This window comes from Eriocheir sinensis, unplaced genomic scaffold (assembly GCF_024679095.1).
Source record: "Eriocheir sinensis breed Jianghai 21 unplaced genomic scaffold, ASM2467909v1 Scaffold200, whole genome shotgun sequence".
Classification (NCBI taxonomy): domain Eukaryota; kingdom Metazoa; phylum Arthropoda; class Malacostraca; order Decapoda; family Varunidae; genus Eriocheir; species Eriocheir sinensis.
This window is the reverse complement of record NW_026111407.1, coordinates 485,151-496,541: the sequence shown is the minus strand read 5'-3', so window position 1 is coordinate 496,541 and position 11,391 is coordinate 485,151.

Below are 11,391 nucleotides of genomic sequence, written 5' to 3'. Positions count from 1 at the left end.
AACCCAGATAGTCTATTTCAGATAGACCCCAACACAATAACACGCAGCAACGGTATGAAGTTAAAGGGGACCCAATGTAACACATTGGCGCGCAGAAGTTATTTCAATAATAGAGTCGTCGATCACTGGAATAGACTCCCACCGTCAGTAGTTAGCGCACAGAGTACTCATAGCTTCAAGTCTCCATTGGATATGTATTTCAGGGATATAAGATTTTAATGACCCTTTTTCATAAAAGCATGTTATGCAGAGAGCCCATTTTGCAGCTGCCTGATTTCAATATGCAGTTCACAATAAAGTACATAAAAGGGCAAGCCAACGTTGGGGCAGACTTCTTGTCGCGTCTGGTAGCACAGTAATCTGATCGAGATGGTAGTGAGGTGTGGGTGCAGTAAGGTGACAGGGTACTGGATGCGTACTCTATACCACGGTAAACGAGGATCAAGCCTCTACCTGTGACCCCTGAAACTACACCTCACCCATCGTGAGTAGTGGGGGGATTCTGGAGCAGACATGTTATCTTACATCTGATGAGTGAGGTGTGAGAAGAGTAAGCTTAACAAGATACTAGAGCGGTTTTTTTTTTTATGATTCAACTACATGCACTGTTACTGACCCTCTTTCGTTTGTCTCAGGCAGCCTGCAGCACTAGTACAACCTGAAGACATTAGTTTCCCCCACAGCTTAGGTCACCAGTAGCGTAAGTTAAGGGTAGTAATTTCTTCTTATTCCTCTCTTTACTCTAAAATTTCCATGTACCTTTCTTCCCTTATTCCTCTCCTTACTGTAAAATTTCCATGTCCCTTTCTTCCCTTATTCCTCTCCTTACTGTAAAATTTCCATGTCCCTTTCTTCCTTAAAGGCACATGATGTTTTCTTCTAACTATTTCCTGCCGCCATGTTGCCGGAGGGAGAGGTGGGTGGGGAGGAGCCATCATCTATTCTATCCTGTCCTACCACACGTAGATCACTAGTAGTAGCGGTAGTAAATAGACACCTTCGCCATAGACCGACAGGTCTTCTGGTGTCTGTTCTTCCTATGTTTTCCTATTTATTCCAAGTCCCTCACCTCATTTCTCTTCCTATTAATTTATCTCTTCTCTCCCCCACCTCTCATCTGCCTCACTCTTTATTATCTCTCTCTCTCTCTCTCTCTCTTTTCCTGCTACATTTCAGTCTTCCTAATCTCTTGCTGAGCCCTCCTCCTCCTCCTCCTCCTCCTCCTCAGTCGTGACCCATCCTTCTCAGTCTTGACCCAGACTTCTCAGTCTTGACGTTGACCCAGACTTCTCAGTCTTGGCCCAGACTTCTAGGAGGTCAGGTCGTGATCCCCGATGCTGTGTCACCCGCTACCCGCTCTCTCCCTACACTCACGTGCCCACGTGTTACCCTGACGAGCCCACGTGTTACCCCGACATGCCCACTCCTTCCGTTGCATCTACTTTCCCGTAGTTACACGGATGTGCTACTAGTACTTAGTGTTACCTGTGCGTTGTGACGTGTGACTGTGCAGTGACGGAGGTGCTTCAGACAAGAGAGTCCACGCCAGGCCTTAATATCGAACGCTAAGTCTTCGGAACTGTTTTTTCTTCCCGTTTTTCCTTTATTTAACTTTAAAGTACTTGCACTTTTGCTATCTCTGCTTTAGATCTTTCTTGTTTTGCCTGTACCTGCATTGCCTTGACTGGTACTCTGACTACATATCTGCTAGGATATATCTTTACTAACCAGCACTCTCCGCTGAGTACATTTCTCTGTTTTGTTTTGTTGTTTTGTTTGTCTGTTTTGTTTTTGTGTTTTGTCTATTATTGTGTTTGTTGTCTTTTGTCTTTTTTCCTTTCCCTTTTGTTCAGTTCGTTGTGTCTTTCGCCCGGAAACAAACGAATTCCTGACCCACCCACCCCAACACCTGGCCGAAAGAAATCCCTAGGGATTAACAAGCCCAAGGAATCTTAATCCTCGAACCGCCCAAGGAATCTGTTCCAGTATAGTACTTTTATTTTTTTCACTCAGTTTAAAGTAAGAATCAGTATGCCGAGCCCGCTCCGCCCATGTCGTAGGTGCAAGGGGCGTTTTGCTGCTCAATACTTTCAAAAGGGGGCAGAAAACTGTAGACAATGTCGAAACGAAGAGAGAATAGAACAATTGGAGCGATCACTGTCCCTGTACTAGGAAGTGACGTCGTCCTACCCACAACTACCTACCACTGACGCGACGAAGGCTTTGTCCTTTAGCGCTCTTTTTCGTCCCTCGCCTGACTCATCTGCTCCCGCTGGCTCCTCGTCCTCTCCCTCCTCTTCCTCTTCCTCCTCTTCCGCTACTTCATCCAGCCTTCTTGCTCGCTCCTCTTCCTCTCCCCCTCTTCCCCCCTCGCTCTAACTTCCACTCCCTCCCCTGCCCCTCCCACCTCTTGTTCCCTCTCTTCCGCCTCCTCCAACATCCTTTCCACGGCGTCTTCTTCTTCTTCTTCTTCTCCTTCTTATTCTTTTCTTCTTCTTCTTCTTTTTCTTCTTCTTTTTCTTCTTCTTCTTCTTTTCCTCCTCCTCCTCCTCCTCCTCCTCTTCTTCTTTTTCTTCTTCCTCTTCTCGTTCTCCTTCCTCCTCCTCCTCCTCCTCCTCCTCCTCCACCTCCTCCACCTCCTCCTCCTCCTCCTCCTCCTCCTCTTCCTCCGTGCAATTCTGGTCTCCTAATTACAGGAAAGACATTGAATTACTTGAGAGAGTACAGCGCCGCGCCACGAAGATGATACCATCACTGAGGACGAAACCCTATGAAGAACGACTCGAGCGACTCAACCTCTTCACGTTGGAAAAGAGACGACTGCGGGGAGACATGATACAAGTCTTTAAGTACCTGAACAAGCTCAGCAACGTTGATCACTCCAAACTCTTCACGCTACAAACTAACCTGAGAACAAGAAACAACGGAAAAACAATTCAAGCAAAGCGATGCAATACCGACATCGGCAGGAGTTATTTCTCGAATAGAGTTGTTCGCCACTGGAACAGCCTTCCTGCAGAAGTGGTTAGCGCAGAAACCATCAACTCCTTCAAGAAACGCATTGATCGCCACTTTGCTGCAACGGGTGTGAACTGAACGTTCCCAAGAGTAGGTACACAAGTGCTTTAATCCTTCCCTGCAAGCCACTCCTATGGCAAACGGATTGATTAAATCACTGAACGCAGGCAGCCTAGTAATGAGCCAACAGGCTTTCTGCTGCCTGCTAGTCCATGTTTCCTCCTCCTCCTCCTCCTTCTACTCCTCCTTCATCTCTACCCCTAGTCTGTCGTCCACACGCTCGTTCAAACGCCAGAAGTCTTTCCTCCCGACAACGGTCTGCAGAGACCAGAACCAGTTCAACAGCAATAAAGACGAACCGGGCACAAAAATACGTCTTCTAGGAGACAACATTGTACGAGGTCAGCTGACTGAATTTTGCGGACTGAGCAAAAAGACAAGGCAACGCTTCTACATGCCGGGGGCAAGGTTGGATGACATCGTGACGGCTGTGGACGTAGTTTCAGACCAAGCGAAAGCAGACACACTGTATAGTATACACGCGGGCACCAATGACATCCAGACATCGCGAAGTGACGACATTCTGCTGAAATACCGACGAGTCATTCGCCTCTACAAAATCAAGTCAAGGCACATCATCCTGTCCGGCATCCTCCCTAGAATCAACGCCATCCCCAGCCTCTACACCAAGGTCTTCAGCCTCAGCACCAGGTTGAAAAAGCTCTGTGACGAAGAAGGCGTGCCGCGTGGCCTTCATAGACACCTGGCATCACTTCGTCGAACAACCGTACTTGTTCCGTAATGATGGCCTTCATTTAAACGAAGTTGGATCAGCACGTTTTGGAAGACTGCTGAACGAGGCAACTGGCAGTTACTGGCAAAAAAACTGCACGCGAGGGAGGGGCAACAGCAACCCTTGACTACCCAAGCCGTAACCTCGACGCGACACCCAGGATCGAATGCAAACAAAAACACGCGCAGTAAACGGAACACTGCAACTCGGAACCCCCAAAACAACAGTCTTATCTCTGTCCTATAAATGCGCGTAGCCTAATTCCCAAAAGAGACGAACTCAGTGCGTATGTTGCAGCGGAAGAACTGGACGTCGTGGCGATTACTGAGACCTGGGCCAACTCCACGCACATAGTGTCAAAAGCTACTTGCAACCCACTGACAAAACACCAAGAAACAGTAACGTTGAACATTTGTGCGTGCGTGTAAACACTGCAAAAGTCAATTTAAATATATCTGTCACTTACAGGCCTCCGGGGCAATCACTCGATGCCGATCTTGAAATGTACAGCGTCTTAAGGCAGTCACTTAATAACAGCGACTCACTGATACTAGGAGACTTTAACCTCCCCCATATCGACTGGGCGACACTGTCGGGTACAGAAGGTGAGTCCCACAGAATGATCGAATTTCTAGAGGAAAATTATCTAAGCCAAATGGTTTCTGAACCAACTCGACAAAATAACATACTTGACCTTGTTATAGCGACCCAAGATAACCTAATCAGTAATGCCACGGTAGGAGAACACCTCGGTTCTTGCGATCATAAACTAGTTCGCGTTGACATTAGAGCTCAAACATCGGTGACTGAAAATAAAGTAAAGGTGCCCAATTTCAAAAGAGCCAACTTCGTAGAAATCCGACGAAAACTAATAGATATGCAACTATCAGATGACGGCAATGTAGAGGACGCCTGGCTAAGCTTTAAAAATCACTTACTCACTCAGCAGGACACATTTGTCCCCTTGTGCGAGAAGCGAATTAATACTAATAAAAGTCCACCTTGGTTTAATAGCGAAATTAAACACTCAGTCAAGGAGAGAAAATTGTCTTACAGGTTAAAGAAAGAGCAAAGCACGCCCGAAAACATTAGACTTTACAATGATGCAAGGCGACGAGTTAACAGATTAGTGCGTCAGGCAAAGCGTAGATATGAAGAAAATATTGCAGCCAACTGTAAAAATAATCCGAAATCCTTCTTCAGTTACATAAACAACAGAAAGGCGATCAGAAGTGGAATTGGACCTTTAACAAACAGCGACGGTGCACTAGTGACTGACAGCCAACACGTTGCAAACCTATTAAACAATTACTTTTCCTCGGTGTTCAACAATAACAGTCCTCCCGCCACCACCACCAACACCGGTACTAATGTAAATCCCGAGCATGCATTGTCTAACTTTGAAATAAAACCCGATGAAGTCCTTAAAGCCCTCAAATCACTTAAAACAAATAAAAGTCCTGGACCTGACAAAGTATATCCAACTCTGCTGAAAGAAACAAAGAGCGAAATACTCTCCTCCCTCACAACTGTATTCAATATGTCCTTGCGACAAGGCATCGTCCCTTCAGATTGGAAAAAGGCTAACGTGACACCGATTTTTAAGAAAGGAGACAAAAAAGAACCAGGTAATTACAGGCCCATTAGTCTAACTTCGGTTGTAGGTAAGCTACTTGAGGGCATAATTAGAGACAAAATTGTGAGTTACCTTGAAAGCCACTCATTGATTGGGGACTCACAACATGGCTTCCGAAACAAAAGATCCTGCCTATCAAACCTATTAACCTTTATAACGACCTCTTCACTGTTTATGACGTAACCAAATCACTGGACGTAGTCTATCTTGATTTCCAGAAAGCGTTTGATAAAGTCCCGCATCATAAATTATTTTACAAATTAAAGCAAATAGGTATTGACGGTCAAGTAAACCAATGGATCGCGAATTGGTTGAGCAACAGACAACAAAGAGTTGTGATTGACGGATTTAACTCAGAGTGGGCGCCTGTCACTAGTGGCGTCCCTCAGGGCTCGGTTCTTGGCCCAGTGCTCTTCATTATTTACATCAACGACGTGGATGTTGGACTCAATAACCGCATTAGTAAATTTGCAGACTACACAAAGATTGGTAACTCGGTTCTGACTGACGAAGACAGGCAAAGCCTCCAAGAGGAATTGCACAAAATTTCAGCTTGGTCGGATTGATGGGAGATGCCCTTTAACGTAGACAAGTGCCAGGTCCTTCAAGTTGGAACGAGGAATAAGAAGTTCGAGTACGAAATGCGCGGCGTTAAACTCAAAAGCGTTCAATGCGTCAAAGACTTGGGGGTCAAAATCGCGTCAAACCTCAAATTCTCACAGCAATGCATCGATGCAGCAAATAAAGCGAACAGAATGTTGGGCTTCATTAAAAGAAACTTTGTATTTAAGAATAAAGATGTAATACTCCCGCTCTACAACAGTTTAGTCAGACCCCACTTGGAATATGCGGTACAGTTTTGGTCTCCCCACCATGCAAAGGATATTGCTAAATTAGAAGGTGTCCAGCGTCGGGCAACGAAAATGATCCCTTCCTTGCGCAACAAATCCTACGAAGAAAGGCTTCCTTCCCGTAACATGTTCTCTCTTGAGAAACGTCGCCTCCGAGGAAAACTGATCGAATGTTTTAAAATACTTAATGGTTTCACGAATGTAGACAGATCAACATTGTTTATGATCGATGACACTTTGCGCACGAGGAACAATGGCGTAAAACTCAGATGTAGACAAGTAAATTCAGACTGCACCAAATTTTTCTTCACCAACGTTGTAGTGCGAGAATGGAATAAGCTTCCACCATCAGTGGTCCAGTGTAACACGATTGACTCCTTCAAAAATAAGCTCGACCGTCACTTCCTTCAACTTAATATCAACTAGAGTAGAAATGCAACGTTTTGGAGTCTTCTGATTAATGTAAAATCACTTAGGCTTAAGGACAGACCACCAAGTCTGGACCATGGGGTCTGTGTGGTCTGATTTTCTGTGTAAATCTATGTAAACTGTCACTCCCGGGATACGAAAGCTTCAGAAAAAACGAACAAATAAAAATGGAGGAGGCGTCAATTGTTACGTTAAAAGCACGCTATTTGCTATAAAAACAGAAAAACAGGACGCTGAGAAATACGATTCCGTCTACGTAGAAATAACAATTAACACATAATAATAAAAAAAAAACTAATACATGCAACTGTTTGCAGACCTCCAAAACTACGGGCAACCGACGACACTGCCCTATACAATGAGATTCACTCTCTAATACAGGTCAAAAATGTAATAATCATCGGCGACTTTAATTGTGCCAATGTTGACTGGGGATTGCTGACTGGGGACCAAGAGGGTAGCAGACTCTTAGAAATGGTGGAGGATTCATTCCTTACTCAAGTTATAACTCAGCCAAAAAGAGAAAACAACATCCTGGACCTGGTACTAGTGAGCGACCCTGATCTCATTCGTGACTGTGAAGTAGGAGAAAAACTGAGTGGTTGCGACCACCACATAATCCGCTTCAACGCCAGTGTTTAACACAAACTCGTTGAAAATCCAACATTGATACCCGATTACCGAAAGGCTAACTTCAACTTAGCCCGCGAACTGCTTCCTCTTGCTCCGTGGGACCATATCAACGGCAACATCAACATAAGTATAATCGAAGTCACGTGGACCGTCTTCAGAGACAAGCTCCTGGAGGTAGAAAGGACGACAATTCCTATGAGATCCAGGCGAGTAAATGGTGCCGTGGATCCACCGTGGATGAGCATGGTGATCAAAAGGGCAATAAACGCAAAAAAGCGGAATTACAATCTGATGAGAGGAAATGATACGGCCGAAACCCGTGTACAGTACCAAAATTGCCTCAGAGCTTGTCGAACTCTCATTCGGACAAGAAAACGCAACTACGAGAAACAAATAGCGCGCGAAGTCAAGACCAATCCTAAGAAGTTCTTCACGTACATCAGAACGAAAAAGAAAGTTAAAACCAACATTGGTCCATTGACGGACGGTCATTAACCCAGGACAGTAAACACATGGCCAAAATCCTAAACAGTAACTTTGCGTCCGTATTTACGATCGAAGACAAAGAAAACATACCCGAATGCCCCGCTCCTCCGAGGGGGACTACGGCTTTGGAAATTGACGCAATATCTGCTCATGACGTGAAAAAGTACTTGGACAAACTCGACACGAACAAGTCAACGGGACCTGACAACTTGTCACCATGGTTGTTGAAAGAACTGAAACAGCAAATACTGCAACCCCTCACACGCATGTTTAACAGGTCGCTACAACTGAACAAAGTACCCGATGACTGGAAAATGGTGAACGTGACCCCGATCTACAAAAAAGAAGATAAGAACTTTGCCCTAAACTACAGACCTATAAGTTTAACATCAGTGGCAGGCAAAATCCTTGAGAAGATTATTAGAGACAAACTTGTCAACTTCCTAGAAGAAAACAATATAATTTCTGGCACGCAGCACGGTTTCCGAAATAAGAGTTCTTGCTTAACGAATCTACTGGACTTCTGCCAAGGTATATACTATAACTGGGATAATCACATCCCAAGCAATGTCATATACCTGGACTTCCAGAAAGCCTTCGACAAGGTGCCACACGAGCGGCTCCTCAAAAAATTAAAGTCAGCAGGTATAGAAAGAAACCTGACTGCATGGATAAGAGACTGGGTCACCAATAGAAAACAGCGAGTTTTACTCAACGGGCAGTCTTCTGAGTGGCTACCAGTCACCAGGGGGGTGCCCCAGGGGTCGGTGCTGGGACCCATTCTCTTTATCATATACATCAATGACTTGGAAGCGGGATTGAAATCCTCCCTATCAAAGTTTGCCGACGACACTAAAGCGGGCGGAAGGCCCTCATGACTGCTGACTGTGAAGTCATCCAAAAGAACCTTGACCAGATCATCCAGTGGTCCGAAAAGTGGCAAATGTCGTTCAACGTTAACAAATGCAAAATTTTGGTTCCAGAAACAGTAACCATACGTACACCATGCGTCGAAATCCTCTGCAGGTGGTGCAGGATGAATCGGATCTTGGAGTCACTATCAGCAGTGACCTAAAACACGCAAAACACTGTAAAAAAGCATATAACAAAGCCAACACTATGCTCAGGTTTATATTAAGAAACTTCGATTGCAAGACGCCGGAAGTAATGTTATCCTTATATAACTCAATGGTAAGACCTCACCTCGAGTATGCGGTACAATTCCGGTCCTCTAAGTACAGAGATATTGAGTTATTAGAAAAAAATCCAGCGACGCGCTACAAAGATGATTCCACCAGTGAGAGCCCTGCCGTATGAAGAACGACTCAGGCGACTTAATCTCTTCACCTTGGAAAAGAGACGCCTACAAGGGGATACGATTCAGGCCTTCAAGTACCTAAAGAACTTCAGTAACGTTGACCACTACAAGCTCTTTAAGCTGCAGACCAACTCAAGAACTAAAAACAATGGCCTGCCCATTCACGCGAAGCGATGCAAGACAGACATTAGTAGGAGTTTCTTCTCTAACCGAGTCATACGCCATTGGAACGACCTCCCTCCTGAAGTAGTAAGTGTGGAAACCATCAACTCCTTCACAAATCGCACCGACCGTCATTTCGTGACAACAGGAGTAGACTGAAAATACGCACCGAAATCCCTTGAACTGCTCTGTAGGCACCCAGCGACTGTCAGGCAGATCACCGCTCTACAGCAGGCAACCTCGTAATGAGCCAATAGGCTTTCTGTTGCCTGTCATTCCATGTTTTCATGTTTCCTACTCCTCCTCTTCCTCTTGTATCATTCTCCATTTCCCTCCCCTTTCATTCCTGCTACAGTTCAGTCTTCCTAATCTCTTGCTGAGCCCTCCTCCTCCTCCTCCTCCTTCTCCTATTCCTCTGCTTCCCTTTTTCTGTCTTCCCCCGACTGTTCCTACTCACCTTTATCACCACTTTCCCGCCCTTTTCCTGCTCCAGTTTTTATTATTTTTTTTTTTTTTATTGGCTTTGTTCTCCTCTTCGTCTTTTACATATCGGGGAATTCCTTTGTCTATTCTTCTAATTTTTTTTCCTTATGATTTTCCTTTTTTACATTCCTTTACTCCATCATTTTCTTTTTTTTCTTTTTTTATGTATTTTTTCTTTTTTTCTTGCTTTGCCCATTTGTTTTTTTCACCTGTCTTTATTTCATTTTTATCTGATATTTCACTTTTCGCTGGAGCTCGTTGTTCCTCCTTTATTCCTTCCCTCACATCCCTGCTCTCCTTTCTTTTCATGTTCATCCCATTTTCTTCTTTTTCCTCTCATATTCCCGTTTTTATTCCCTTCATTTCCCCCATTGGCTCTCCCCTATTTACACTCTTCTCCTTCTCCTCCCACTACTACTCCTTCCGTTGCATTTGCTTTCTTTCACCTCGTTGCGAACGTGTTACCGAGAGAGAGAGAGAGAGAGAGAGAGAGAGAGAGAGAGAGAGAGAGAGAGAGAGAGAGAGAGAGAGAGAGAGAGAGAGAGAGAGAGAGAGAGAGAGAGAGAGAGAGAGAGAGAGAGAGAGAGACCGACCGACCGACCGACCGACAGACAGACAGACAGACAGAGAATTATAAACGCGTCCTGAATAACCTTTCGGTGAGGTGATGAATGGCGATGAATTACAGAGGAGAGAGGACGATGACTGTCGGGAGGAGGAGGAGGAGGAGGAGGTAATTCACGAGCATAAGGTAAGGTGTCTGCAACAGGACAGTAGGACTATACAAGGCAGCTCCTGAGAACCTAACCCAACCTGACATCGTTATCCATGAATTCATCTGAGTGAGGGGAGGAGAGAAGGGAGTGAGGGGAGGAGAGGAGGGAGTGAGGGAGGAGAGAAGGAAGTGAGGGGAGGAGAGAAGGGAGTGAGGGGAGGAAAGAAGGGAGTGAGGGGAGGAAAGAAGGGAGTGAGGGAAGAGAGAAGGGAGTGAAAGGATGAGAGAAGGCAGTGAGGGGAGGAGGGGATGAGATAGGGGAGTGAGGGGAGGAGAGAAGGGAGTAAGAGGAGTTTGCCTTGTTTGTTTAGTTCATCACAGACGGAAGATTGAGGGTAACATGTTTCTTGTTCTTTCCTTACCTTTGTGTGTGTGTGTGTGTGTGTGTGTGTGTGTGTGTTGCCGGGGGCCGGGGCACCATCCCAGTATTGAAGAAGACATTAACACACCTTCAGCCTCGCGAAGTAATTCTTTTTGTATTGAAACACGTACACATATAATGACAATCTACGATATAAACTTCAACAAAGTGCAGCCCAGCCCCCGGGCTCTCCGTGTGGCTGAGGCACCGGCGGCAGCGGCCCGCCGGGGCCGCGCCGGGACCCGCCAGCATCCCGCCTCCCCGGTAAGAACTGCGGCTAACTGCTGCGTGACTGACCGGGCCATCTTCTTGGAGCGCCTACAGAGGGAGGCAAACATCATGGTGGAAGCAATCGAGGCCTCCTTGAACCAAGAGCTCTTCTTCGAGCTCCTCCAGAGGGAGGCAAACATCGTGGTGGAGGCAATCGAGGCCTCCTTGAACCAAGA